Source organism: Capra hircus, chromosome 6 (genome assembly GCF_001704415.2).
Source record: "Capra hircus breed San Clemente chromosome 6, ASM170441v1, whole genome shotgun sequence".
Lineage (NCBI taxonomy): Eukaryota > Metazoa > Chordata > Mammalia > Artiodactyla > Bovidae > Capra > Capra hircus.
In genome coordinates, this window is record NC_030813.1 from 37273535 (window position 1) to 37292585 (window position 19051).

The following is a 19051-nucleotide window of genomic DNA, read 5'->3' on the forward strand; positions in this document are numbered from 1 at the left end:
CTATCTATTTTGCTCCTGCCCTTCCAGCTCCACAACTTATTTGTTGAAGAAACTGGTACCCTAGAATGTTAGCAACCTGGAATTTGTTAGTTGAATCTCTGTGGTGCCTTTTGACAGTTCTCCAGTGTTTCCTGGAAACTGACATAGTCTTGATCAGATTCAGGTTTCCTTTCATGAGAACACTTCATAGGTGGTGGTGTTTGAAGATCCACCACACCCAAATGTGTCCTTTTTGTGGTATTAAATGTCATTGAAGATCATTTATTTTTTAGGGGTTACAAAGTGGTGGTATTGTAATTCTTTGATACTTTTTCCTTTATTAGCTGCAATGCTTCTATAAAAAAAACTTTCATGAACTCTTGGGTTACTTTGAGATACAGTTCACTTAGAAAAGGGTTGTTAGATGCTTGATTTTTTCCCCTTTATTTAATAGCTTTCAAAATTATCTGTTGGTGCCCTAATGCCCTCCATAGATAACCAGTGAGTATCATTATATATTCATGAAATTAAACATAGTTGGGATTGCTATTATTGGTCATATCATTGTTTCCCAGAACTTATTTGGTAAAAGGTGAATCTAAGATGCAAATGGAAATGCTAAGACACAGAGTATATACTATTGAACAAAAATGAGGTGGAAAGATTTGCTTTATTGGATAGAAAGATTTACTGTTAAGTGACAAAATTGAATGTTTTTTGGTGTGTGTGCAAGAATTGACAATAGACCAATAGGCTGGTTACAGAGTCCCCAAACAGATGGGACTATAAACTGGTATGGTCACTTTGGGCAACAGTTTGGCATCATCTGCCACAATTGAAGATAAGTATACTCAAGACTATAGTGACCAGATAATTTTTTTCTCAAAACAGTGCATGTGGGTTCTATTATTTTCCTCAACTTAATCAGTACTTGTTGTTTTCTGATTTTCTTGATAGTGGCCATCCTAATGGATGTGAGCTGATATCATTGTGGTTTTCATTTGCATTTCCCTGCTGATTAGTGATGTTGAGCATCTTTTCATATGCTTGTTGGCCCACCTATATATCTTCTTCAGAGAAATGTCTTTCGAGTCTTTTGCACATTTCAAAATCAGGTTATGTGGTTTTGTTGTTGAGATATTCCTTATTAGATAAATGGTTTTCAGATATTTTTTCTCATTCTGCAGGTTGCCTTTTCACTGTGTTGATACTTTCCTTTTCCATGCAGAAGCTTTTTAGTTTGATGTAGTTCCATTTGTCTCTTACTTTTGTTGCCTGTGTTTTCATGTCATAGCTAAGAAATCATTGCAAAGACCAATACCATCAGGTTTTTCTCTTGTGTTTTCTCCTAGGGTTTCTATAGTTTCAAGTTTTTATTCCATTTTGAATGGATTTTTGTACACAATATACAGTAAAGATCCAGTCTCATTCTTTTGCATGTGAATATCTAGTTTGCCAACACATTTGTTGAAGAGACTATCCTTCCCTCATATTGTAGTTTTGGCACCCTTGTTAAATGTCATTTGAGTGTATATGTGAAATTTATTTCTGAGCTCTCTATTACTTTTTCTTCCAGTTTTATTGAGATATAATTGACACATAACAGTGTATAAGTTAAAGATGTATAGTATAATTACTTGACTTACATATATTATGGAATGATTAACCAGAATAAATTTAGTTAACATCCATCATCTTAAACAGATTAAAAGAAGGAAAAAATGTATCTTTTCCCTTCTGATGAGACCTCTTAGGATTTAACAACTTTTAAATATACCATACCTGAGCTCTCTATTCTGTTCCATTGGTCTATGTGTTGGTTTTTGTGCCAGTACCACACAGTTTTGATTCTTGAAGCTTTGTAATATGTTTGAAGTCAAACAATGCAAGGCTCTAACTTTGTCCCTTTTGGGGATTACTTTAGTTATTTAGGGTTCTTTGAGATTCCATATAAATTCTAGATTTTTCATCACATTTCTGCAAAAAACGTCATTAGCATTTCGGTAGGGATTGTACTGAGTCTGTAAGTCAGTTTGAAAACTATGAACATTGTCTTCTGATCCATGAACATAGAATGTCTTTCCATTGATTTGTGGGCTTCTTTAATTTCTTTCAGCAATATATTTTAGTTTTCAGTATACATGACTTTCACCTTCTTCAATTTATTCTTAAATAGCTTTTAAAAATGCTATTAAAAATAAGATTATCTTATTAATTTACTTTTCAGATTGTATAGAAATGCAAGTAATTTTTGTGTTGATGTTTTATCCTAAAGCTTTGTTGAATTTGTTTATTAGTTGAACAGGTTTGTGTGTGTGTAGTGTCTTTGGGCTTTTCTACAAACAAGATTGTGTCATCTCTGAATGGAAGTACTTTTATTTTTTCCTTGCTAATTTATTTACCTTTAATACCTTTTTCTTGCCTAACTACTTTGGCTTCCAAAACTGTGTTGAGTAAAAGTGGTGATAGTAGGCATCTTGCCTAGTTCCTGATCTTAGAGGAAAAGCTCTCAGTTTTTCACCATTGAATATGATGTTAGTTATAGTAGGCTTATCATATATGACTACCATTATTTGAGGTAATCTCCTTTTACTCTCAGTTGTTGAATGTTTTTTATCATGAAACCATGTTAATTTTGTCAAATGCTATTTTTGCATCAGTTGAGATGATCATGGGATTTTTATCCTTTGTTCTGTTAATATAATGTAGTACATTGATTATTGTTTGTAGGTTGAGCCATATTTGCATCCTAAGAATAACACCCACTTAATTATGATGTATAAGCCTTTTAAGGTGAATTTGGTTTACTGAGTATTTTTTTGTTGAGAATTTTTGCATCTATGTGCATCAGGGATATTGATTTATAATTTTCTTATCTTGTAATATCTTTGGCTTTGGTATCAGGGTAATGCTGGCCTCATAGAATGAGTTTGTAAGTGTGCCCTCATTTTAAATTCTTTGGAAGAGTTTAAGAGATTGGTATTAATGCTTCTTTAAATGTTTGGTAGAATTCTACAGTTGAGGCCTTTTGGTCCTGGATCTTTGTATTTTGGAGAATTTTGATTACTGATTAAATCTTACTGGTTATAAGTCTGTTCAAATTTTTTAAAATTTCTTTCTGATTCTAATAAATTATCCATTTATTTTAAGTTATCCAATTTGTTGGCACATAGTTATTCATAGTAGATACCTATAATCCTTTTTATTTTTATAATTACTCTTTTTTTCTTTCGATTTTTGTCGGGTCTTTTTTTCTTTTTTTTAGTCTAGCTACAAGTTTGTCAATTTTGTCAATCTTTTCAAAACATCAACTCTTAGTTTCATAATATTTTACTTCTTGGTTCAGGTCATGGCTATACAGGAATTCATTTTGTGATAATTCATTGAATTTTACATTTATATTTCGTATATGTTGTGTGTATTAAAGACACAAAAGAAGAGGCTTAAAAAAATAATCAAGTCCCCACAATCTATCTATCCCATTGCCAGAGATTTGTTCATCCTCGTTGCCCCTCTTCTACCTCTCTTCTTTGATTCTCATGTCCTCTCTTTCAGACCCCTACAAATAAACGTTGGTCTTTATTTATTATACAGAACAATTTCTCTCTCTCCAGCCACTGCTAATCAAATATGAATAGCCAAACTCATCTAATCAAGGTATTCAGGAATCAAGAATCTTTTAGTTAACCAGTTTAACTACCTTTTTAGAAGACTATTTTATCCCTACACATATTAAACAAAGTATTTCTTTTCATATGAAAAGAAACTTTCTTTGCTTTTGAGTGATGCTTCTGATCACAATTGTGTATAACTTAACACACGCCTAAAAATGTGGACCTATTTTAACCAATTTGTCTAATGAGAACTTCTATCATTCAGGAACTGCTATACTTTAACTGCTTAGCCTTAGACAAGCAATCAAAATCAAGATGAGTAACATAAGCAGAACTTACTAATATGAGTTTAATGTGGGCTTCACATTAATCAGAATTTGTGAGGGAGGGAGAGTTTTATTAATTAGTTACTTAATTAGTAGGCATCCAGAGTGATTTTTTTCTTTGCAAAATTTCAATGAGCAATGAATAGTTATTAGATGAACTGGAAAGATTGATTCTTTTATTTATTTGTGAGCAATCTCAGTAGCTCCTTAAGTGGCAGTAACTCAGAATGAGTCAGACATGAATTATTGAATATATTGGATTCCATGTCCTAGTTATGTTGGATTCTGCTATCTCAGTTCACAGCATTGATTCATGATATTTTAAAGAACTTTCTGAAATCTTTTCATATCATTTTTACTTCCTTGTTCGAATATATGCCCTAGGAGAGCTGGAATATTTTTCTGTTTGTTCACTGATGCATAGCAACTGCCTAGGACAGTTCCCCACTCAAAGTGCTTGACAATGATTTTAGGGTAGGGGACAAAAATGTACATCTCATAGTGCATATGAATGTAATCAGCTTTGCTGCCACAGGTTCAGTATTTAACATGATGAGAACAGTTTAGTAAAAAGTAAAAATTGCTAAGTCAAATATGGAAACTGATGATAAAATTGCATTGGTACTAAATTGTCTTTCAGTTGCAACTGTATTGTGACTAACAGATTTGTGTAAGAGGCTTGGGGAGGCTCTGTGGCTCCTCCTTGGAATCACATGACATGAGTGAGGAGAGTAAGTCAACTGGGTAAACAAAACACCTTTGTCTGTGGACAGCAAATCTGTGACCAGCCTTACACTGTAGAAGGTGCTTGGAAATGTGGACACAGCTCTGAGTCCGACTCTTTGCAACCCCATGGACTGTAGCCCACCAGGCTCCTCTGTCCATGGAATTCTCCAGGCAAGAACACTGGAGTTGGTTGCCATTTCCTCCTCCACGGGATCTTCCCAACCCAGGGATCGAACCCAGATCTCTTGTGTCTCCTGCTTTGGTAGGCAGATTATTTTTTCCACTAGGACTACATGGGAAGCCCACATGGCTCTCCATTGGCTGTATTACCTCCATTTTACAAATAAAGGACTGAGGCACAGGATGTTAAATAATTTGGTCAAAGTTAGATGGTTGTTGAGTAGAATAGCTGGGATTTGAACCAGGACAATCTGGTTCCAGAATTATCTTACCTACATACTCTAGATTCTACAGAGAGTGATACCTGTCATTGGTGATATTTAATAAGATTCTAGGTAACTACTAGTGAGGGAGAGTTGGTATTTTGCTATTTAAAAGATGATTTATCATCTTTCTTTTTGTCTCCCGGTCGACCATATGTGGACAAGTGCTCTGTGAAGAATTTGCTGTTATTCCTCTCTTGGGATGTATTTCTGGCTAAAAGTTTCTCAAGTCTTTCTGATGATGCTGTGAGCTAGCTAAACTCCTTTAATAAAAATTTCTGCTTATACTAGCCATAATTGTTTTCTGTTGTTTTCAAATGAGAACTTTGAGTAACAGAATTTAAAAGGAAGAGACTATTCAATGCTCTGCTGTGACCTATGGGAAGGAAATCCAAGGAAGAAGGGTTCTATGTATTCATGTGTCTGATTCACCTTGCTGTACAGCAGAAACTAGTACAACATTGTAAAGCAGCTATGCTCCAGCAAAAATAAAATAAAATAAAATGGAGGAAAGCAGGTTCAGGAGATTAAGAAAGACCAGGTTTTCATGACATCATATATGTTCCCAGATCCAGCCATGGCTGAAGCCAGCACTTCCCTTGATTTTTCAGATATGTGAAGCAATAAATTCTCCTTTTCCTTAAGCTAACTTGGGTTGAATTTTTGAAACTTGCAAAGCAAAAATCCCCAACTGTTACTATATTGTACTCTTCCTTTCTACTCTTTTGTACTTTTCTTTCTTTTTATTATTTTTGTGATAAAATTTAAAATAAATAATACTAAAAAGGAAATGAAAAACAACCCATTTAATCTTGGAGGCTATTCATTACTGTGATCCACAGTTCTATTAACACAGCCAGGCATCTGTTTGCTCTTTAATATGAGATGAATTCGGGACAAAATTTGACACTGTTGATTCCATTTGCTTGCCTGTAAACTTTTTAGTTGCTTGAGCTTTTAATTCTTTTTAAAACTGACTCATGGGAAGTGAAATAAAATGCATGATTTTCTGTCTGACTTCTAAGTTCCATTAACTTAAAACAAGCTTGATCCTTATTATTCACATTTAAACATTAAAAACTCACACAGTTGCATACACATTTATTATTTTATAATCTGCCTACACTGCATTGTGAAAACAGAAAATACACATCCACTCAAACTGATGGTCTCCTCCCCATGGAAGTGTTTCTAGAGTACAAAGTATAACTGGCTGAAATGTTTGACGTCAGATTCCTTTTTTTTCATTAGAATTTCTGGCACATGCATTTTACACAAATGTTGATCAAGAAATGATCAACTTCCCAAACTCCCTCCTTCCCAAAGTTATTGCTCCTCAATGTTTGTGAAACACAATTATATAGTTAAAATTTTTTTTCAGAACAGGGTCATGTGGGTCAGTGAGTTTGCTCACTGGCATGTGATTTGGACTTTCATCAAACCATTCAACCAAGATGAAACCAAAATGAAAATGTCAACTTATTTGAATGGACACATCTATGTTATTTAGAAAAAAATTTAAGAGCATGTTGGCATAGCATACTGACACAAACATAATGTTAGACTTATTTTTATTCTTTGGGTTTAAAAGTATAGTTGATTTTTATGATTACAAAAAGTGAATACATGAACATTGTTAAAAAGACTAAAAACTGTAAGAAAAGTATTAAAAGGAAAAAGGTATCTATAATGTTATTATCAGATATAACCATTATTATTTTAGAATAGTGCTTTATATCTTTCAGTCAGACATATTTTTATGTATAATTTATTTTTTGAGATAAGTATGTCCATATAATTTTGCATAATGCTTTTAAAATAGCTTTATTATAAAAATAAAATAAATTTATCATAAAATATTTTAATTTTTGCATTACCTGTTATTTTGATAAATTAGTTCACTGCCTGAAATTGCTACTTTTCTTTTGAACATGGGAATGTATTAAACTATGGCACTATAACTGTAACTTATAAATCATTACAGGTCTAAGAATGAAGTCTGTTTTTATAATCTTATTATGTACTTGGTATTATCAGGTTTAAAATATATAAGCCATTTTGTTTAATTCTGTAAATGACTTTTAATGGTATATAAAAGAAGTAGCATTAGCGTAAATGGAGTGGGGTTAGGTGAAGAAAGATAAAATGCATACTAAGGGAAGTCAGGAGACTTGGTCACCCAAAACTAATCAAGTCTGTGACAGTTATGAGTACTTTCTTGTATCAACTTTGCTAGAGTATGGTGGCCAGTTGTTTGGTCAAACACAAGTCTAGATGTCACTGCAAAGGTATTTTTTTAAAGATACGATTGACTTTTATAGCCAGTTGACTTTTAGTAAATCAGATTGTCTGGGAGGATGAAGAAGTTCTGGAGATGGGTAGTAGTAATGGATATAGAACAATGTGAATGTTCCTAACAGCACTGAACTGTATACATAAAAATGGTTAAAATGGTAAGTTTTATGTTATGTATATTTTTCCACAATTAAAATAAAAAGTAAAGTAGAACTCTTCATAGCATAGGTGGACGTCATCTAATCAGCTAAAGGTCTTAAGAACAAAGGTCAAAGTTTCCTGAAGAAGAGGAATTCTGTTTCAAGATGGCAACATAGAAATTCTGCCTGAGTTTTGAACGTTTTGACTCACATCTGATGGCCTGGCCTTCAGAGTTTGGATTTGCCATTCCCTGCAATCACATTAGCCATTTCCTTAAAATAAATTTCCCCCTCTCTCTCTTTCTCTCTCTTCCCTAACTGTAATTAATACAGAGAACTTGGCTAAGTGACCCCAAGTTTTAATTTCTTCAGCTGAAGGTTAGGAGATGAAATTAGATCATTGGTTTTCAAACTGTAGTCTGTGGATCAGTGTTCATTTTGGACAAAATTCTACCCAGTCTGTGATAAAAAGGAAAAGCAAGTTGATAAGTGTTTTAGATAATCAAATGTTTTCAAGTATATCCTTCTCTCTCTCCCACTCTCTTCTCTCAAGTTTATAGCCTTCTACTCTCTTTTGGAGTGGAAATATTCTTTCTTTTATGAAGTGATGCTGATGATAGTTGGTAGTTATTTGTTCTGCCTTGTCTTTTAATGTACCAAGGCAAAAATACAAAGTTGGCAACTTTAAATCAGTTACCAAATTTAGGAAATTTTTACTAGTTAATGTAATTTAAAAATCTTACATGATCCCTTTCCCTTACATGATCCCTTTCAACTCTAAAATCGTAAAGCTCTAAGATAAGATGTTAGGGACTCTGAGCAGTAAAACCCTCACCTAGTTAGATAATCAGAAATCAAAAAAATAAAAACAAAACAAAAAATATTGTGAAGACAAATTATTTGTGGATTTTTAGCTATTTTGGATTATTAATGCTACCCCATATTCTGTAAACACAATAGAGGCCAGTAACTGTGGGTTCACACGAAGTAACTTCCCTGTTCTGGTAAAACTTTCAGCCTCAATTCCTGATAAAAGTTAACATTTAACATGTCCTTAGTTGAGCCTTCCAATTTATTTCATGGTTAGATGAAAGAGATTATCTAAACAAGCTTTACTGATCTCAGTTTTCAATTTTAATCTGATGGAGCAGGGTAACCAGAAAGCCAGACTATAGAAAAAGAGAGGAGACATTTCCTTTTGAATAGCTTCATATCCTCATATATTAGCAACAGAAACAGAAAAAATGTGGTTTTCTCTATAGAGTTGGTTTTAAATGTCAGTCTTGCAGGTCGCTAGGTAGTAAAAACCAATTGGTAGTCTTTGGATAGATGACTCATCATTGGGTTTAGAGGTAAATTATAATTGTAGTGACTTATTTGTGGGTAAATAATAGGTGAACTTAAAGAGCTGTCAGCAGGATTCAAATCAGGGCTTCAGTGGCTACATTTAAGTAGCTCCATCTAATTCCTTATGGATTATCACTATTCAGGGAAGAATCCAAATTAATTCACTTAACTATAATATTCTTAAGGAAAATCATTTAAAGCTTTCTTCTCTTACTGTGTGCTGAAGACAAGATTTATAAACCTTAAGCGGAGTTTAAGATATCTTTCCAAACTAAAATAAATCTACTTTTAACTACATTGTTATATTTCGGGGGTGGGGGGAGGGCTTTTCCAAATATTTCCCTCTAATTTATGCTGAATTCCTTACTTTTGTTGATGTGATTCAATTCCATATAAAAGGCAGAGCTGATTATTGTAGATCTAGGTATATATTGATAAAATATGGTCAATCTTCATTTAAAAGTTCCACTTTCTCATTCATCAAGAATGTCTCTTCTTACACAGCTTTCTGTGCACCACAAATAGGTTTTGAGTTTCTACTTTTTCTTTTTAAAAATATAGGCAAAAAGGTATGTTTCTTTCTTGCCCCCTTTCTTATTCTGTGCAGGCTTTCCATTCATTTGATTGGAATAGAAATCATTCCAATCATAGCTATGACTATCAGGATAGTCATAACTGATATCAGGATATAAATATATTTACTATTCAGAAATAGAAATATTTTTTCTCAACAGACACTGTAGAATTAATGGCTTTGGCTAAACGATGTCTTTATCTGATTCTTACTTTCTAATATTTACTCAGTTACATTTCCATTAACTCTGGCAAAGATGCAGGGCACCTTTCCCCAGGAATTTAAGTAAAGGTAAACAAAGTTGGATGTAGGTAATGAGAAGTGGTATCACAATGAGTCACAGCTCTGGTTCTCCAGCTGACAATAAGGATGTAAATTCCCAGAACAGGTCAGTTATTTTATCAGTGTTTAAGAGAATAAAGAAATCTCATAGGATGCCCAGAAAATCTCTTTTCAGTTTGCTTTATTTATGGCAAGGGAGCATTCAAGAAACAGGCAAGACCAGAAAGTGGCAAAGCAATCAGCTATAAATAGAGCCTGTATTTATTTGAAGACAGTGTCTTATGTAATGTGAATATTTATTTGGATTCTTGCAAAGAACTGTGTCTAGTTTAACTGAAATTTGCAAGTGCAGATGAGAGAAGAAAACATATCCACGAGAACACAGCACACCATATGGCTGTTTAGCATCCTGTTCTGTTTTGTTTTTGTTCTAGTCACAGGATAAAAATTTCCATTTTGCCTGGATTGGCTGCCACTGCAGGGCTGAGCCACAGACTCCATTAACATTCATCTGCTTATCTGCTGTGTGCCAGAAACTGAGACATAAGGATCTGCAGAAAAGCAGCCTATTCCTGCCGATAGTCTAGCTAAAGAGTATGAAAGAGAACTGAGAATTACAAATCATAATACAGGGTGATGAGTGCTAAATAGAGTGTGATGTGGGAAGAAAAATGAGGACTTAGGGTAACTGACTCATCCCCGTTTGCCTGGTAGTGTTCTGGTTTTAGCACTGAAAGCCCAGTCCTGGTTTTTAGTGGGAAACCCCTCCGTTTCAGCCAAATCCAGACAGTTGCATCCCTTAGTGAGATATACCCAGTTGTAAGTCACTGGGGATAGTAATGGAGAATAGAATCTAAGAAAGTCTCCCAGAGGAGAGGAAAACATTTAAATTATGTCTAGAAAGATGGAGGTAGAAAATTTTAGGCATTGTAGGCTGACTCAGGTCCTGTCATTGGAACCTGTGAATGTTACCTTCTATGGCAAAGGAATTTTGCAGATAGAATTAAATTAAGGATCTTGAGATGAAAATAGTATCCCAGATGATCCAGGTGGTTCCTAAATGTAATCCTAAGTGTTCTTATAAAAGGAAGGCAGAGTGAGATTTGACAACAGAAGAAGAGATGGAAACAAGAAGCTAGAGTCATGTGTAAGGAAGGGAACACCAGCCAAGGGCTGTTCATGGTCTCCAGAAGCTGGAAAAGGAATGGAAATGGATTCTTCCCTGGAGCTCCTTAAAGGAACCAGATCTGTTGACACCTTGACTTTAGCCTAGTGAAACTGATTTCAGTTTTTGGTCTCCAGATTTTGAGAGAAATGAAAGTAAAGTTGCTTTATACCACTAAGTTTGTGATAGTTTGAGGTATCAGTGTACATTTCCAGCAACAGGAAATTTAATACAGTGGGGAACCCAGAGAAGGATAGTCTAGGCAAGGGAATAGCATGACAAAGGCTGTTACAGAGCAAGGGCTGTCGAGGATACTACAAGGCACCAGTTTGGGGGGCTGGCCTCTTAGCACACATGGGAACATAGTGGGAGAGGAAGCTCTAGGCATGAGCAGGGGCTGGAACCTGGATGAACTTATAACTCGCATTAAGGAGTTTTTCTTCCTTAATTTTTGAAGACAAATGAAAATATACTCAGTGATGTAAAGCAAAGCCCTAATGAAGTCATATTTGCATTTAAGAAATGTCTTTTTAGTAGCAGGATGAAAAGTAGATTATTGAGAGGAGGAAGAAGATTCAAAGAAGCAGGGAAACCCATTTAGAATGATCATATTGTCCAGGCAAGAAAAGGCAAGAGTCTTGATTACCAGTGGTAATGGAAAACGAGTAGTTTCTAGGGATTCTTGAAAGGTGAGTTATACTGGACTGGGTGACCCACTAGGAAAGGTTGAAGTTTTCATTTGGATGCTATGGAAGACAGAACTGTCATAGGTGAGATGGGGAATCCAGGAGGAATAGCGTGTATATAGGCTGTGGGTGGGAATGATGGGTTGGCTTCTAGATGTGGAATTCAAGGAGCCAGTGATACATACAAGTAAAATTTTAAAAGGACAGTTCAGTCAAGAATTTTAAAAAATCTTTGAAAAAGAAAAGCTCTCTTTGGGACATGGGGGCAGTGAAGTACGTAGAAATGGACCAAGGACGAGGTGGTTGATAACGCAGACTTAACTCCACACATGGCACAGTCTTTCTCAGTATGTCCAGCCATTTCTTGTACATCACCATCCAGTATGTTACTGACTGTGATTCAGGTAAAAGTCTCAGTGGACCTACTTCATTTGGTCTCTTCATTTCTTACCTTGCTGCTCTCTTTTTTGTCTTCATGTCACTCCTTAAACTCTAATCATGCTTAGATTAGAATTCTTTTGTAGCTTCTGCAATCAGGCATCCACCTACCTTTCAGCCTGGTTACCACTACTCTCACTCTATATCAGCAGATAAAAATTACTAAAATAAATATTGTATAAAAAGCTAACGAAATAAAATGAAACTAACAAAATGAAAATGAAGAAAATGAGTATGATTTAAAAGTGTTACAGTCTTTAGCAATAAAATCCATTAATTGTACCAACATTGAGTTATTTTTGTAACTCTTCTGACCTTGCCCTAGCAGGGAAATGGTGAAGCTCTAATTATATGCTAACTCCAAACAGAAGTTGTCCATTAACTCCATTTCTTGTTTAATAACTTTAAAGACATCTTTGTGAAAAACTTTAACGTATTTTAGGGCATATGCCAGTGTGTATTTGAAGATGTTTCAATTGATAGTCAGCTCTAGTTTTTGTTTCAAATAAAGTATTCTGGGTCATCTTTATCTCTGTAATTCATTATGTATGGATAGAAATTCTGATTCTTAATTACTTACATAAACTTAAATACTACCATACTTCTTGTTCTTGAGGCAGAGTAAAAATCATCTTGTTATAGATGCTTGCTCTGTCCAGTGTCATTTTCTTTGTCCTCATGAGTACTATAGGGAAATGGAAATGCTTTTAAAAATGAATGCTTGGTTCAGTTCAAAATTTTAATCATTTGGCTACTTCTCAAGACATGAAAGTTTAAGATTTCAGTTTAAAAAATCTAAGTTACAGTGTTCCACCACAAAAATACTATTATTTTAATACTTAAAAATGCCATAGAATATCTAAAACAGCTATTTTAATCCCTATTATTCTCTCTTTGACTGTTGGAAATATACTATTTAAAAAGTCTACTTTATTTTCTCTCATTTTCCATGGGAATCTATCTTTGCCTCCTCTGTTTTTAAAAAATATTTTGTGTAATAGATATCTTAACATTTATCTTATTTCTTCTTTTGGGGAGATAAATTCCTCAAAGGTAGGCCCATGTTGTAGTCAGCTTTGCATCCTCACACTGCCTGGTATAGCTACACATGATTGCACTTGATAAATGTTTTTTAAACTCAACTATTTACCATTATTCTTCCTCATGGTAGAGCTAACCTAACATTTCCCAGTGCCTTAACTGTACCTCATCATAACCAGGTGCTGAAGTCATTTGGATATAAAGGAATAGGTCATGCTAAGAAAAAAGGAAATCCAGTTCTGTGCTGTACTAATGTTCCTTTATTAATTTTCTGGTGTTGTCAAGTTCTTTTCAAAGTGATGGAAATTTCCATATTAAAAAAAAAATTGGACCTAAGAGTTTGTATTTAATTCAGGACTCTTCTTCATGAACGATGGAGAAAAATTATAGTTGTAGAATTTTTAGATTGACTTTCAAAAGTCTGTAAAACTTTCTAACAAAAAAAGCTGATTTACACAGTGCAGAGTAGAGTGGTTCAATAAGCCTCGTTGTTTAACACAGTGGTCAATAAAAATGTATCAGTTTGGTTGGGGGCCATTACAGGTTGAATTGTTATGTTGCAGTTCAGTACCTCACAATGTGATTTTATTGGAGATAGGTTCTTTATAGAGATAATCAAATTAAAAGGAGGTCATTAGGGTAGGCCTAATCCAATATGTAAAAAGAGGAAATTTGGACACAGAGACAAACCTGCCTAGAGGGAAAATGACCACTTGATGATTGAGGATTGGAATGGTGCATCTCTAAGCCAAGAGACATTAATGATTGCCACCAAAGGCTCTAGAAAGAGGCCAAAAAGGATCCTTCTCTACAGATTTCAGAGGGTGGATAGCCTTGCCAACACTTTGATTTCAACTTCTTGTCTCTAAAACTGTGAGACAAGAAATTTCTGTTGTTCTAAGCCCCCTAATTTGAAGTACTTCACTATGAAAGCCCTAGGAAAACCTACAGGGGCTGATGAAATGTACACTGATACCTCATTCTATCAAATCTTGAAATATTTCAGAATGAAAGTATATGTTAACAGTTTCAAATTTAAAGTTAGAAAAATCTAAATATTTCTGGTTTGGACAGAAAAAAGAGCAGTTTGGCTTTTAAAAGAACGAAGAGGAAAAAATAGTAAAAACTTCTGCTAAACAGAATTAGCAGTCATGCTAGTAGTATCATTACTGGATTATATCTATGAGAAAATTTTTAAATGTGATTACTAGCAATCAGATGCCATCTCAGAAGAAGAGATGGGATATTTTTAATGTAAGATGCAGAGACTGAAAATCTTAACAATCACTTAGGATAAGATTATTTTTGTCATTTGAGTGCAAAATAAAAATTGATTTCTTTTTCTTTTAATTATATCCTTCAAACTTGACTAATATGTCTTCCCTGCGATGCTGAAGGTAGCGGATCAAGGACTATCTCTGACTTGTTCCATGTGACCCGTTCCTGGCTGAATTCCAGTGCCAATAAATGTACTAGGCATCTGATGATTGTAGGAGAAAGAAACAGAGGCAAGGAGCATGATGGGAGAAAGAGGAAGGAAGAACCAAATGGCAATTTCCTTGTCATTCTACCATAATATATGAGCAGCATTTTAACTCTAATGCCTTTTGAAAATTAATATTGAGTTATATTTAAAAGTTCTCTTTTACTTTTTGGAAATTAAGATATTTTTATCTTCTTTTTGTTTTATGAAGTTGTGAGCCTGTGATGTGATCTCTCCACTAAAATTTTAGTTATTAGTATTAATTATATTAGCCTTTTCATTTTGTTTTCTGAGCATCATGTTCTCATCCTTATTCACTCTCCTGGATGACTATCTTGTATATGTTATCACAAGGGAGATATGATGGAAGAAATTCTAAACAAATTTGTGGATCAGTAGGTTCTTTGTTATATTTAAGGAACATATACAGAATACAATTAAATTTGAGAATCAGGAAATTTATTTGCATTCTGTCACTGACATGCTTTAACACTGAATAAAGTTCTTTATCATTTTTTCTTTAAAACCAAACTCTCAAAAACTATTTTAAACTGATAACTTGATGACTGTTCTTTTTTTTTTTTTTTTTTTTTTGCTGCACTGGGTCTTAGTTGCCACATGCAATATCCTCAGTCTTTGTTTCAGCATGTGAGATCTTCAGGTGTGGCATGCAGCATCTAGTTCCCTGACCAGAATTGAACTTGGGCCTCCTTCATTGAGAGCACAGAGTCCTAGCCACTGGACTACAAGGGAAGTCCCTTGATGACTATTCTTAAATGTTATGGACATTTAGGAATAAAAAGTTGCCTGATTGCAAAATGCTTTATTACTTACAGTTCTATGTGAAAACTTACTCAGGAAATTGTTTCTTCTTGTCATTGAAAGACTAAAGTTGGTATCAACATTCTCCACTGAAGACTGTGATTTTAGGATAACAAAGGCTCACATATTTTATGGTTATATTTAAGTAAAACATCCAGATAGGGAAAAATCCATAGGAACAGAAAGCACCTTAGTGGCTACCAGGGCTGGAGTGAGGGGAAACGAGGAATGATTGCTAGGCGAATGCAGTTTCTTTTCAGGGTGATGAAAATGTTCTAAAATTAGTTAGTAGTGATGGTTGTACAAATCTGTGACTATACGAACAATTGTACACTTTCAAGGAATTTTATGCTATGTGAATTATAGCTCAATGAAAATGTGTTAAAAAGTCTTCTCCCTCCCTAAAACATAGACTTTCAAAGTTAGTATTTTCTCCTTTACACTTGGTCTTCAGGAGGAGCCTAGCAGGCTACAGTCCATGGGGTCCCAAAGAGTTGGACACAGCTGAGCAACTAACACTTTCTCTTTCTTTACTTTTCACATTTAAATGAGGTTAGCAGTACTTGAAATGGGATTATACTCTCCCTATTCACTTGACCCCTCAGCTGTTTCTCATTCTTTGAATATAGTCTTTGATGGCAAGTTTTCATACCCTGGGGATGAATGTGATACTGAAAATGACTAAAACTCAGTGCAACCAAATACAATTAATGAGGTGTAAGTATTAAATGACACTTTCTTTGGTGCTCATAAAATATCTCTGAATATCACTTCCAAAAATTATTTCAGAAATAGTTGGAACAGGTCAGCGTATTTGGATTCAACATAAAATCATCGACGGTGACCTTCTGGAAAGAACACATTTACTTTCACTTATATTTTGATTAGTGAAAAAATAATGTTAGTATTTTATGGTTCTACCTCTTGGTCATGGTAGATGTAACGGCCCAGGGTTATAACGAGACAAATGTCCCAAGTGAAAACTGTAAAGATGCCCTCCAACTCCAGGCCTACTGGGTTCAAGAAGTAAATTTCTTTTTTTTTTTTTTTTTCTTTTATGAGCTGAAGAGGTGGTTTGGGATAAGTGTGATGAGAGTCTTAGAAAAGCAGGCCTGTGTGTAAACTACTTTTTCCCCCATTGAGGTTGACTGAACTCACCAAAGAAGGGAAGGAACTGACTTGATATCAATGATGCCATGGTCTCTTGTCCTAGGTCCTACCCTGGAAGCTTCCTTGGACTTCAAAGCACCGATGCATAGGGGTTTGTTTGTGCCCGTTCATAGTCAGCAGTCTGTTCTCATAGTCTAGGTACTGGGCACAGTGCCTATGTCCATGCCTAGCCAGCCACAACACCATTTGCCTTGCTACCCTGTGAGAAAGCACATGTGGGTAGCTCATCATTTATAGGCCTTGAGCAATGTAGTGCTTGTATCTGTTTATGTCACATGTGGTTGAGTTTCAGAGTGACATTCTGTTCAAGGAGCACAGTTCTTACCCTAAAAAGATGTTCAACTTATTAACTGAAAACCTTGAAGAGCATTAAAGTGTATAGAACTTAATGGTCTTTTGGACTCTTTCTTGGACCCTTATTCCTCCACATTTCATTCTCTTTGACATTCCAGATGATTCTCATTTGCCAGCTCCAATTCCCTCTCTCTTGCTAAGCCTTTTCCTTTCTCTTGGCTATTGGGTTCTGTAGTGTTCTGTTTGCCAATTATACATTCCAAAAGGCTAGAAAAGAGTTTGGCAGAGATGGACTACTTCAGAGAAACTGGACAAAAAATTGGCCTGATTAGTCAGGAATCAATTGGTAATTTTTGAGGGGTGGGAAAGAGGGAGAATCTCCCTTGATAATATTCCCTTATCAATATTTTTTATTAATAATTTTAATTGAAGTATATAGTTGCATTATCATGTGTTAATTCCTGCTGTACAGCCAAGTAATGCAGTTATACATACATACATAAATATGCATTCTTTTTCATATTCTTTTCCATTTTGGTTTATCACAGGATATTAAATATAGTTCCTTGTGCTAAACAGTAGGACCTTGTGGTTAATCCATTCTATACATACCAGTTGGCACCTGCTAATCCCAAACTCCCACTCCTATCCTCTCCCAGCCCTTTCCTCTTGGCAACAACCAGTCTGTTCTTCATGTCCCTACTTCTGTTTCTCTCATAGATAAGTCGTTTGTGTCTTATTTTAGACTCCACATATAAGTGATATCATGTGGGACTTGTCTTTCTGTTTCTGGCTTACTTCACTCGGGTGTGATAATCTGTAGTTGCACCCATTCAGGATTTTTTAATTGAAGTATAGTTAATTTACAATGTTGTGTTAGTTTCAAGTGTACAGCAAAGTGATCCAGTTATGCATACATATATGTATATTCTTTTTCAGATTCTTTCCATTATAGGTTTTTACAAGATACTGAGTATAGTTCCCTGAGCTATGTAGTAGGCCCTTGTTGTTTCCCTGTTTTATATATAATATGTGTGTATATGTTAATACCAAACTCCTAATTTATCCCCTACCCTATCTTTCCTCTTTGGTAACCATTAGTTTGTTTTCTGTATCTGTGAGTCTATTTCTGTTTTTTCAGTTCATTTGTCTTATCTTTTAGATTCCACATATAAATAATATCACGTGGTATTTGTCTTTTTATGTGTGACTTACTTCAGTATGACAATCTCGGTCTATCCATGTTGCTGCAAATGGCATTATTTAATTCTTTTTCATGGCTGAGCAATATTCCATTGTATATATGCACCACCCATATACAATCTTTACCCATTTAGGTTGCTTCCATGTCTTAGCTGTTATAAACAGTGCTGCTATGAACATTGGGGTGCATGTATCTTTTCTAACATCAATGTTTTTATCATGTTTAGCTTACAATTCTAGTATCTCTCACCACAGGTTTTAGTGTCTGTGCTGTTTCCCCTGTACTGGGGCATATGTTCTATTCATTTCCCACAGCATTGTAGCTACTCACCCACTGCAAAAGGACTTTTTGGTTGTGGTTGTTGTTTTGATTACCCCTTTGAGTTCTCTCAGATCTTCGACCTCTCTCTATTTGTCTTCTTCTTGTGTCATAATTCAGCATATCTCCCAGGTTCAAGATGTCTATCCTCTGCCCCTACCCGGCACTGCCTGAATGCTGGGACAGGGATGGAACTGATAGACAATAATTCAAAAAGAAGGGCTCTAAAAATGACTTGAAAATGGAAGCATCTTTGAATAGTCACAGAGCCTTTCAATAGGATTGCTTTGAAAAGGACAAAACTGATGTTGCATATCTCCCAGGTTCAAGCTGTCTATCCTCTGCCCCTACCCGGCACTGCCTGAATGCTGGGACAGGGATGGAACTGATAGACAGTACAAGAGCAGAGCAAAGGGAGGTGTACCAGTCTGGCAGGGAAGGGTCAGCACACAAGATGCAGAGGGCAGGAGGCAGGGGTGGAGGGTTTGCTCTGAAGACTGTGCCTGAGGCTCCCCGAATAACTCAAAATGAAGGGCTCTAAAAATGGCTTGAAAATGGAGGTATCTTTGAATAGTCACACAGGCTTTCAATAGGATTGCTTTGAAAAGGACAAAACTGAGGTTGCACATTTTGCTGCATTTAGGAAAGAATCACTTACATGACTGTATCGCCATGCCTCCTATATTCTGTGCTGTTTTCCTTCA